The sequence below is a fragment of the Carassius carassius genome, chromosome 29 (assembly GCF_963082965.1).
Source record: "Carassius carassius chromosome 29, fCarCar2.1, whole genome shotgun sequence".
In the NCBI taxonomy this organism is placed as follows: domain Eukaryota; kingdom Metazoa; phylum Chordata; class Actinopteri; order Cypriniformes; family Cyprinidae; genus Carassius; species Carassius carassius.
In genome coordinates, this window is record NC_081783.1 from 13,176,728 (window position 1) to 13,189,500 (window position 12,773).

The following is a 12,773-nucleotide window of genomic DNA, read 5'->3' on the forward strand; positions in this document are numbered from 1 at the left end:
GGGGTCGCCCAACGTAGACTGGGATGCAAATTGTGAGTCGGCGTTCCAGACATTGAAGCAGGAGCTGCTACAGGCCCCTATCTTGGCATACGCAGATTTCACAAAACCATTCCTTTTGTATACAGATGCCAGCAATCTCGGGCTGGGAGCGGTGTTGGCTCAACGGCAGGACGGAGTTGAGAGGGTCATCGCGTACGCCAGCCGGAGCCTCCACCCAGCCGAGAGGAACGATGCGAACTATAGTTCTTTCAAATTGGAGCTGCTGGCGTTGAAGTGGGCCCTAAGTGAGAAATTTAAAGACTACCTCTGGGGTGCCAAGGTGACGATCATTACAGACAATAACCCATTAGTACACTTACAGACGGCGAAGCTGGGAGCCGTGGAGCAGCGGTGGGTGGCCCAACTGGCCAACTTTGACTATCAACTACAGTACCGACCAGGGCGTGAACACATGAACGCGGACGTCCTCTCAAGGCTGCCCGAAGCGGAAAGCCCCGGAGGGGCCAGCCCGGAGGAGGGCTATATGGTAGGAGCAGTAGAGGCACCAGGCAGCAGACAAGAGGCCGTGCCTGAGAACTGGGGATGGGATCCCCGTCGGTGGAGGGAGAGACAGGCCAGGGATCAAGATGTGCGGCTGGTAAGAGAATGGCTGGAACAGGGCCGACGGCTGACGCCAGCGGAGAGGTTAGCCCAGACGGATACTGGGAGGAGGCTGCTGGGGCAATGGGACAGGCTGGAGCTGAGAGATGGCGTTTTGTGCAGAAGGGTCAGTGACCCGAAGTTGGGCGAAGAAGTACGCCAGATCGTGGTACCCGCAGATGAGGTAACGGCTTTAGTTTCGGCGTACCACAACCAGTTGGGGCATCAGGGACAGGAGAGGACCGTGTCCCTGCTTAGGAGATTCTTCTTTTGGCCCGGGCTAGAGGCATCGGTGCACGCCCTAATTCAAGCTTGCCCGAGATGCATATTGTTTAAGTCCAGACGGGAGGTCCGAGCGCCAATGGTACCCATCCATGCGAAGGCCCCCCTTCATATCATGGCTATGGACTTCTTGACACTGGGCCGACCACGAGATCGCTACCAGAACATCTTGGTAATAACGGATTTGTTCACAAAGTACGCTTGGGCTATCCCCACCCTCGACCAGACTGCAACCACCACCGCTACAGTTTTATGGCGGGCCGTCTTCCAGACGTTCGGATGCCCGGAGTTTCTGCACTCCGATCAAGGAGCCAACTTTGAGTCCAGGGTAATTAGAGAACTATGCCAGTTGTACGGTTGCACGAAAACTCACACCACTTCGTATCATCCTCAGGGGAACGGCGGCTGTGAGAGATTCAATCAGACCCTATTGGGGCTGCTGGGGACCTTGGACCAACAACGGCAGGACGATTGGGTGAGTGCCTTGCCAAACCTCCTACAGGCCTATAACAACAGTATACATAGTACTACGGGTTACGCTCCCACTTACCTGATGTTTGGCAGACACATACGAATGCCTACTGACCTGGTCCTAGGAGTGATAGCCGACCAAGAGGAAGCAAGTGTAACGGAGTGGGTGGGGCGCCATCACCAGCGCTTGCATTTCGCCTACGAGCAGGTGTCGAAAAGGATACAGACGGCAGGAGAGAAAGGTAAGCGGTTGTATGATCGGACTGCTAGAGAAGCCCCTCTACTGCCAGGAGAGAGGGTGTTGGTGAGAGATAATCGGCGGCAGGGGAAGGGGAAACTGAGTGACCGTTGGGAGGCCACCCCTTATGTAGTCTGCCGGCAGCAGAGGCCGGGGCAGCCGGTCTATACCATCCGGCCAGAAGGGAAGTCAGGCCCCGACCGTGTGGTGCACCGGAACATGATTCGCCCATGCCCTAACTACCCTGAAGCCGTGGAAGAAGTCCCCACGGAACCTGTACCAGCGGCCCCCTGGATTGAAGGTTGGGCTGTGGTACCAGGGAGACCCGTGGTGGCACCACCCCCGATCGCCCCGAGAGAACCAGAAGCAGCCCCTGAACAAGCTGAGCCCGATTCACCAGTGAGACGATCCCAGCGAGAGAACCGAGGCCGACCCCCTGCCCGCTATGGGGAGTGGACAGCCCGAGGACGTTCTAGGGACTAGAACGGATTGGCGGGGGAGGATGTCACAAGGTGACGATCTTTAGGGGCGGAACCAAAATTCGGGAAGTTTGGTTCCGCCCGGAAGTGTTTCCGCCCGGACCGGAAAAACAGAACACCGGAACTTCCGGTAGCGCCGTAAGAAGGAAAATCAGGGAATTCGATGCACCTGTGCCTAGTTAGGGACAGCGGTTGGTGATTGGAGGATACGCTGGACAAGGCAGTACTTAAGGCCAAGTTATTTTACAGTCTGGCAAGCTCTCTTTGGTGTGTGTGAAGCACTGGGTTGTGCCCGTCTTGGTACGCTGCTGGTAGCTGTCTAACTCTCTCTCTCCCTCAGGCTGGAATTGTATGATTGTGAAGACATCGCGAACCTTAAAGGTTGAGAAGTGAACAGATTATACGGCGAACTGAGACGACGTGAGAAAGGGGATTGGAAGTGGCGTTGATGGGAGTACTAAGAGCCAGTCGAAAGTGCCCTGTATATTGACCTGGCGTTGTGTAGATCTCTCCAGGAGGAGGAGGGTGGCCCTACCCCTAATATAGTGTGGTGGGAGAGCCGAAGGAATACTTATTGAAGTAGTCGCAACGACGACATCACTAGCTAGGCCGCATATTCCATCGCCAGATCCGAACCAAGCGAAGTGAAGGAAGACGGGTGTCCTTTCCGTACACTGAGTGTGGTGGGTGAGTCTTCGTGCTGTGAAAACCTATAATTTTGACGTGGTGTTGTATATTGCTGTGGGCTGCTGTGTATTGCCGTGTGTCCTGTCAGATAAACCCCCGCCTTCACGCACTTCGGCGTGGGAGGACAAGGAGATTGCTGGTCCTGGCCTAGTTCAGTACAGTATATGTTGTGAGCGTGCTTCAGATCTCCGGAGATAGCACGGTACGCTGTGTCCAGCCCAGAGGTGAAAGCCATCCAAAGCAGAGTAACTGTGTTTTGTGTCTAAGTTGATACCTGTGGAGAGGAAAGGAAAGAGAGTGAGTAACACAAGGAGAAACAGAGGAAACCTGTACTTACAGTGCGCTGTGTTCAGCCCAGAGGTGAGAGCCATTCAAAGCAAACTAACGGTGCTATTGTGCCCAAGTTGATATCTGTGGAGAGAAAAGGAGAGAGAGGGAATAACACGAGGAGGAATAGAGCGAACCCTGTACTTACAGTACGCTGTGTCCAGCCCAGAGGTGAGAGCCATTCAAAGCAAACTAACTGTGCTATTGTGCCCAAGTTGATACCTGTGGAGAGAAAAGGAGAGAGAGTGAATAACACGAGGAGGAATAGAGCGAACCCTGTACTTATAGTACGCTGTGTCCAGCCCAGAGGTGAGAGCCATTCAAAGCAAACTAACTGTGCTATTGTGCCCAAGTTGATACCTGTGGAGAGGAAAGGAGAGAGAGAGTGAATAACACGAGGAGGAATAGAGCGAACCCTGTACTTACAGTACGCTGTGTCCAGCCCAGAGGTGAGAGCCATTCAAAGCAAACTAACTGTGCTATTGTGCCCAAGTTGATACCTGTGGAGAGAAAAGGAGAGAGAGTGAATAACACGAGGAGGAATAGAGCGAACCCTGTACTTACAGTACGCTGTGTCCAGCCCAGAGGTGAGAGCCATTCAAAGCAAACTAACTGTGCTATTGTGCCCAAGTTGATACCTGTGGAGAGGAAAGGAGAGAGAGAGTGAATAACACGAGGAGGAATAGAGCGAACCCTGTACTTACAGTACGCTGTGTCCAGCCCAGAGGTGAGAGCCATTCAAAGCAAACTAACTGTGCTATTGTGCCCAAGTTGATACCTGTGGAGAGAAAAGGAGAGAGAGTGGGTAACACGAGGAGAGACTGAGGGAACCTGTACTTACGCCGCTGCCTGTGGAGAAAGAGAAAGCGACCGCTGCCTGTGGAGAAAGAGAAAGCGAGTGAGCACCCAAGGAACGAACTGTGTGAACCAGTACTTACTGTGAGCTGTAATCAGCGAAGAGGTGAGAGCAAAACCAAGCTGAACTAACTGTGCCTGTGTGTCCCAGCCGTTGCCTGTGGAGAAAGAGAAAGAGCGTGAGCACCCAAGGAACGAACTGGGTGAATCAGTACTTACTGTGAGCTGTAATCAGCGAAGAGCTGTTGCCTGTGGAGGAAGAGAAAGAGAGTGGGCACCTCGAGAACGAACTGAGTGAACCAGTACTTACCGTGAGCTGTATTCAGCGAAGAGGAGGAAGAAGGAGGGCGCTACGGATACCTAAGACTCAGGCCGGGGCCCGAGCCCCACGCCCCGGATCCCCGTGGCCCCCTTGCTCCCTGACCTCTTCCCGGCCATAGCCCATCTGGAGGGCCGAGTCAGAGTTTAGTTTTAATTGCCCTTTCCCTATTCCCTAAGCTATTTTTAAATATTTAAATAAAGATTGTTTTATCACTTACTTGTTCTCGTGTTGCTTGGCCATTGGGTCGGGTTTGGGGACCTCCTCGAGGTGGAAGTTGAGAAGGGGTGTGGCTTAGTTAAAGCATAGCCAGCCCCTGGGTGTGACATAACGCCATCTCATAACCAGATACAATGTGATAAGATTCCAACTACAATCAATTTGTCTGTCCAAACTAATAGCGACACAGTTACAAAGCGCAACAAAAGTAAATACCGCAGCCAATTAGAAATATGTGGATGGGATCGCTGCAAGCCCAATGACTCCACTTGAATCCAAATGGATACATACATAGTCTAACTAAAAAAAAATATATTAAACCATTTTAACATTATTAAAAAGTGACTGATGTATTTGCCAATGAATGCAGTTGTTTGTTCACATCTTGTTTTTATTTTAATTTATGTTGAAGAAATAATGGAAAACATCTATTGGCACTTTTTTCATGCCTAAAAAATGTCATGAAAATGATATTCCCACCCTTTTAACACTGAATAAAGCATATAATCATTACCTGAGATTAGCACAAATGCCTATTCACACACATTATATGGTAATGTTGTGGGAATTTACTACATAAGCAGCAGTGTGTATAATAGATGTACTCAAATAATTTGTTTGCTCTGACTGTCCATGGTGGTTTTACAGACAACATTAGTTTTGTTTGTGCAACAGAGTATTAAATAATCTAAGAGATATTGCTGTGTATATTTAATATCAACTGAATACCACTGCTGTGTGTGGCTCTCCTCCTTCAACTTACATATTCAAATCTTTAACTGCTCTCTCTCAATAGACTGAAAGTTCACAGGCTGCAGATTAAACACCATTTCTCTTTAGAAGCTCTAGATGAAATTACAATGACAGCAGATTTTAGTATATAAAATACACAGAAACAGATGATTCAGTCAACTGATTCACCTCCCACTGATGGAGATGTCAGATATATGTATGATCTTTCTATGCCACTGTGCTTTGTTTTGTAGCACCACTGGAAATACTATTTGTCACACTGATTATCTTAAGGCAATTAGATTAAATTATTTAATATTACATATGTTAAATTCAGTTTTAAGAAGTCTTTAATAACTTTTGTTACAGATGAAAGTTAATAATAAATAAATACATTTCCCCTAAAGTATTTCTTGTAGTGGAACAACAAGTGTGTGACAACAGTGTGTGTGTGTTTAGGCTTTGCCTATATTGCAGAGGCATTCGGCCATTAAAACCTGAAATCATCTACATTCACCTACACATTGGTTCCTACAAGGAATTCATATGCTTTTCTGAATAAAGTATTGGCTTTGGGCATACATAAAATATATGACTTGACTAAAAAGTGACGAACTCTCAGGGCCAGCAAATATGTAAGTGTCGAGAACTTCTAGTGGGCATTTAGTTACACAATCACAAAATATCTGATTTACATAATTAGAGACACAATTTGCTAATTTGTTGATTGCTTAAGATGAGTTTACTAAAGTTTTTCCAAACCTGTATTACTTTATTTCTTAAGAGGACAAAAAAAAACATATTCTGAAGAACCTTGGTATCTGCACAACATTGGACCCCTTGGACTTGGAGGGGGGGGGGGGGGGGTTATTGAAGAGAAAGTAAGTCATACTTCCCAAGCAAATTTGGAATGACGCAAAAGTGAGTAAACCACAACAGAAATTTCAATTTCAAATTCAAGTAATCAGTGTCATGTCATGATGTAGGTGGTGGTTTTTACATGTATTTGAGGTTTTTTTTTTTAATTTTTTTTTTAAATGTCAATAGATTATATGGTACTATAAATTGGCTGTAAAATACTGTGATTGCGATACTGTGTACGATTTCCTTAGTGTGTATTATTCATTGTGACAAGGTGTTTCATAACAGCATGAATTGCAATGAAGGCCCAGACTTAAAATGCTAACTCATGGGGTGCCAATGACTGTAACCATTTGTACACTAAGAACTTGAAGCAAAATACTGTCATGCATGAGTGTTTTCACTTTGTTTACTTTGTACTCAGAATATTGTGTGCCACTTGGCTTGGCTGTTGCTGAGGTACTAGATTTTTTTCATTATTGGTTTAGTGTTACCTCCCTGTAGCTATCCATTTTCATAAAAAATAAAAAAAATAAAAAAAAACACCTCCAGGGACAATAGCTATGGCTGGGTGAAGTAATTCATCACTGCGATCTCTTCAAATACACGGGAGTTGTGTAAAGCAACATTAATGCATTGTTTACCAAACACAATATTCTCATTTTTTAAACAGTAACTCTGTGATAAACCTCAGTGACCTAAAAATACATTTTGGGCATTGTTACAGAAACGGTACTGTTGAACTTGGATCATTAGAAAATGAAAGAGAGAGAGAGAGAGAGAGAGAGAGAGAGAGAGAGAGAGCAGCCTCAGTTGTGCCTGGGTGAAGAGACACATTTGAAGGAGTGTGTGGGTCGGAGATGACAGCGGGGCATTTTCATTTGACTTCATTTGAAGTGCTGGGAAATGCAAGATGTAAGGCTGATAGGTCATGTAAGTTATGAGAGGGTGAAAAACATCTCAGACTGTTACTGCACCAACACACATACACGCAAACCAGCCTGAGAGAAACAAACACTCTCTCCATACAAATATTAGCATGCACAAACAATTCCCACCCTGTGGTGTACTTCCCCAGTGATGGAGAATTGATGAACGAAATCATGATTCCGTCACCATAACATCTGGCTGCAGATCCAGCTTCAGATCTGTGTTTTTGAACCAAATCCGTCTCACCTATGCCTCAAGGTGTCATTGAAAGAGGCAGGGTGTTGGTATATCCTGCACGTTTGGCTCACAGCACTCCACTAAAGAGTCGTCAGTGCGGAACATTCTGAATAAAGAAAGTCATTTAGCTGCATTTTGCTGCCGGACAGAGAATAAGTGAATGCCCTGGGCTCCTCTCTACTTGCTCTCAAAAACAAAGTCATAATTGAGGTCTTTGTAGAGGAGAACATTAGACTGTGAAACATTTATGCGCGTGTTCGCCTGCCGAATAATAATAATGCCGGCAGTGTTGTCTTTTTAGTATTAAAAAACACAAACATTTGCACAAGTTATTTTCCTTTATTACCAAATGCAATAATGAGATGTTTGTGCTACCAGATGATTCTAAGAGAGTACTACTGTTAACAATGTCAGATTTACAGAAGTGAGTAGGGCCCTATGAAAGCAAAAATTGAGCTACAAAAAAAAAAAAAAATTACAGTATAATATGGATTGTCATGGAATTTGGCACATTTTGGATGAATACATCATAAATTATTATTATTAATATTAAAATTCAATTAAAAAGGAATCCAGGATACTTAAAATGTATTATTTATTTATTTTTTTTACTGAAATTTAATTTTATTATAAAAAATGTAATCCAAAATACTGGCTAAATAAATAAAAAGGAAAAAAAAACTTAATTAAACTAAATTAGAATAATAAAGGGAAACAAAGCGCCTAAGTCAGATATCTTAACTAAATCTAGTAAAAACAAAAATCTAAACTATTGGCTGTAAAAAAATTATATTAAATGAGTCAGAAGCATTGAAACAAACATAAACATATGTAAATGTATTGATATATCTTATATTTTGTCTAAGAACAAGTAGCAAAGTCAGTGGAAGAATAGAGGGATAATTTTCTGGTAGATGTTAAGAGAAATAAATACCTAAGGTTACAAAAAAAAAGTCACGGATCTCTGTGTTTATCAATTATAAATGGCCAGTCACAATAGTAGAAAACCAAAGTCATAGCTCTTAGATCTACTGTTTTGAATTCATGCTAATCAAAGATACTTAAGAGAATACCATAGTAACACTGCCGAAACATATTAGGGAGAGAGGGGAAATTGTGAAAAGAGAGGAAATGGTCATGTGCGAACATCCAATATTAGCAAATAAATTAATCTAATATAAACCAAAATCAATATGTTTCTAAAAAATTATAATACTAATAAATAAATAAACAAACATGTTATTGCTATAGTCCAAAACACTATAATAATACCATGTCACATTTTGGCTCTGTGTCTATATGCTGCATGTAGCCTTCATTATTTAGTTGTGGGAAATAACTAATCTTTAAAGCTTTAGTGGGAGATCCACATTGATAGTTTTTAGAACAGCAGCCGAATCTTAATCTCAGTTTTAAAAGAAGCTGTCTTTAGCACAACCCTGTTGACCGCTTCACTACTGAAGTAAGAAAAGTAATTAAGACATTATTATAAATTCCAGGTAAACAACCACTTTTCACACATGCATAACAGTGTTGTGGGCAGGTGTTGGATGTAAAGACAGCATATACTGTTTAAATACTAATATTTACATAGGTGAAAATGTCATTAAACTAATTGAAATCTTTTGTTTTAGCCATTTCATGTCATGTAGCATGTAACTACTATGCTGTAGGAGACTGACATATGACAACACTGATTGGTCGATGGCACCAAATGACCATGCACAAGTCTTCAAATCCTTCAACTGTTGTGATGGCAAAAGGCAGCAGAGAAGAAAATTTAAGTCCATTTCATGCTTTCAAGAGCCTTAAAATTAAAAAAAAAAGGATCTAACACCTTCAAAGCACATGGGTACTTCTGAAAAACTATCAATAGAAAAAGATGCTTTTTGAATAAAGATGGTTATGACATGACATTTGCAATGACAACGTAAGATGCAACTTCTCAGAGAAAAAGTACAAATTACCAGTTCAGAAGCATGTGTCATCCTAAACCAGCTGGTAGACTCCAGACATCATCAGTCTAGACAGTGGTTTTTTTTTCTCCCCTATATCAGGAAATACTCTTGCATTATGGACATGATAAAAAAGGACATGAAATTTTGATAAATTATAATGTGTTTTAGAAACTCTGTATTGAAATGTATAATTCAGAAACAGCCATAGCAACATATGTAATACAGAAAGGCTTTCTAAAGAACTTTTATTTTTTTATTTTTTCATAGACACATTAATGGGGAAAAGCCAATGTTATAAATGGACATCACATAACATATTATAGGATATTTGTGAAATATATGTAACTGTCAGGACTGAAATGCAAAAATCATAATAGCAACATTTGCTCTAAATGACGACTGAACAGAGGTTAGCAATACAGTATATAGGAAGTTTCAGCTATGAATGTTACAGACTAATTAATTATAATTAAGTCAAAGTCAAAGTCAAAGTCACCTTTATTTGTATAGCGCTTTAAACAAAATACATTGCGTCAAAGCAACTGAACAACATTCATTAGGAAAACAGTGTCAATAATGCAAAAATGATAGATAAAGTTCATCATTGGATTCAGTTATGTCATCTCTGTTCAGTTTAATAGTGTCTGTGCATTTATTTGCAATCAAGTCAACGATATCGCTGTAGATAATTAAGTATTACACAAACACTAATTAATTATAATTATAATTATAATTATAATTCTAAGAGGTCTTACATTTGCAGAAGGAGAAATTGATACAGCCTAATGTATTAATTAAATAAAAAAAATAAAGAATGAAAAAATTATTGAATTAAATATATATGAGCGCTGCACATTTTAAAAGTAAAAACATGACACTGTTTCATATTCTACATCCTTGAGAGTTCAAGGCAGTTTGCAATCTATCAAGCATATTATTATTTATTTATTTATATTATTATATTATTTATGTATTTATGTATGTATGTATATATCTTTTTTTTTTTGACAGCCATTTCTCTTATCATTCTGTTTTTGTCCATACTTTCAATAAGTACAAATATGGTAAGGTACTAACAGCAATTATTCCTATTTACAATAGGAAAAATATGTTGTCATTGCACCTTTTCTTCATGAAAGCTCCTTAAAACATGCCCACTTTGAGACAAACACCCCTTAAATTAATAAAAGACTTCATATTTATTCCATACAATATAATCTGCATATTGGCCAACTGGACAAAGTAGGCGGGACATTCTTTAAAGCCGTGTGAAAGCCAAGAAAGAGAGAGCGATTTCTTTGCAATTAAATGTGATATCCTGTATTGCTTTGTGAGTAATGGAGGCAGATTCAGTATTTCATTAAGTTGGCCGAAGTGATGTATCATCCCTCTCTTCTCAGTAACGTTGCATTAACTTATTAGCTTTACTCTCTCCCACTCGCTCTCCCATTTTCACTTGTTCTCTTTTTCCCCTCGTCTGTCATTGAAACATAATCACCCTGTAAAAGCAAAGATAATAAAAGCAGAGGGAATAAATGACCCTAAGAGACACAGAGAAAGAGAGAAAGAGACAGTTTAGAAGATATTTACTTCCTTAATTTTGTCACTGTGACTCAATAGACAGACTGACAGTGGGTCATAAATGTGGTTGTGAAGGTTGCATCTGATATTTTGTGTGCGTGTGAGTGTGAGTCAGTGCACATGTGTGCATATTTGTATGTGTATTAATGGCTCTCTGCATGAATGCAGACAGTTCATTACTGAAGCTGTCCTCTATCCAATGATAAAGCCTTTTTAATTATGCTTCATGAAACAATATTAAAGATTATTGGGGTGTGCCTAATTTTTCTAGACAGTGCCACTCCTCTCCGGGATGGATGCCACCGTGGGACGGATGAGAATGACTGATGGCGGAGTGAACTTCAGAGACATGGCAGGCAGGCGCTTGAGAGAATTAGGGCTTACTCAGCTCTTTTGGTCCATCTAGATGAGAAGCAAGACGTTACTGGCATTTTAATACCGACAAATACTTTTAGCAGTAATGCGTGAGTTGTAGTGTACAGTCAGTCAGTTTTTATGGAAATTATTTTTGCAATAACGATGACTGATTGTACATTATCCATCATTACACTGTGACTCAGCAATTACAAATGCAGACATTACTGTAGCGTATCAGACCCGAACCAAACAAATTAAAGAGTCGATCGGGACTGTGGTTGGAACACAAGCCGAATTCCTCAGAAAGACAACAGGAGGTTGTAAATCATTCCTAGTGTCACAAGTCAGAAGCAAGATAACCAACAAACCAACTCTTTCACAGAACAGCTTCTAATTAACACCATTAGAACAATTATTGACAATTTCAATTATTGACTTCCCCCCACCTAGCAGAACCAGAATGAAATTCCTTAGGGGACCTTTTAACCTCTGGTCTCCACAGAAATCTTTATATCAGAGAATGGCACAAGAACTGTTTTTTAATGAACTCAAAAAGACTTATAAATGAATATCAGTCCATTGCTTAACTCCTTATTCATTTATATGTAACCCACACATCTGACTATCATGTTTATAATCACTTACTGTGTATGTCTTTTAATAACTATTGGATAGCTTAAGGATTCAAATTCATGTTTGGTATGTATGTGTTTGAATCTGTTAGCTTGAAACAGTCCTGACCATCAGTTATTTGTCAAATGTATCATATTCTTGTTATAGGAATCATGTCCAAAATTAGACCCTGCAAGAGCGGGAAAATTCGGACCACGTGCTTGATAAGATAACATATGATTTATGATACCCCGAGCAAAGACAATATCTAATTGTTCAAGACAACATTTGAGGTGTGGCCAACAGGCCAGTTTAAATACTCAGGACACCATCAAATTCTGCTTTTAGCTTTTAACTTGCGTCTAGCTTCTGCCTAGCTTAGTCATGCTTTTAGCATTTGCTTTTCAGCTGCTGCTTTTAGTCATGAATTTAAGCGTTCTTTGAGCACGGTTCCAGCGTGCTTCGGCATGCACACCTGCTGCTACTTAGCCACGATGAGTAGAAACACCTCCTAGTCTAGTCAAACTTTACTTCCCAAGGCGTCACTTCAGCAACTACTGAACTTCCAGCCAATCAGCAACATCGGGAAACCCCCTTACAACGACAACAAAGGAAACCTATCTACACAGGAGACGCAAGTAACTCCTCCAGACTCACATTTGTACTGGTGTATCTAATATAATTTTAACCTCATTGAGGAACTCAATGCGAGGGCTAATTAAGTGATTGATGGCTGTTCATGTCTATGCAATTTCACGTATTGTTGTAAACTTCGGATTCCACATTTTCATTCTCTTAAACTCATTCTTCCCTAACTTTCTATCTTCCTGCAACTTGTGTGAATGTGTGAGTGCATGTGCTTATGTGTTAGATTAGTTTATATGTTTTAGATTTATCTAATAAAGCCTTATTCATATTAAAAAGAGAAGTATCTTGTGTTTTGTGCTTACAAGTTAATGTCTTAAACTGCCGATCTTGTTACTGTGCTA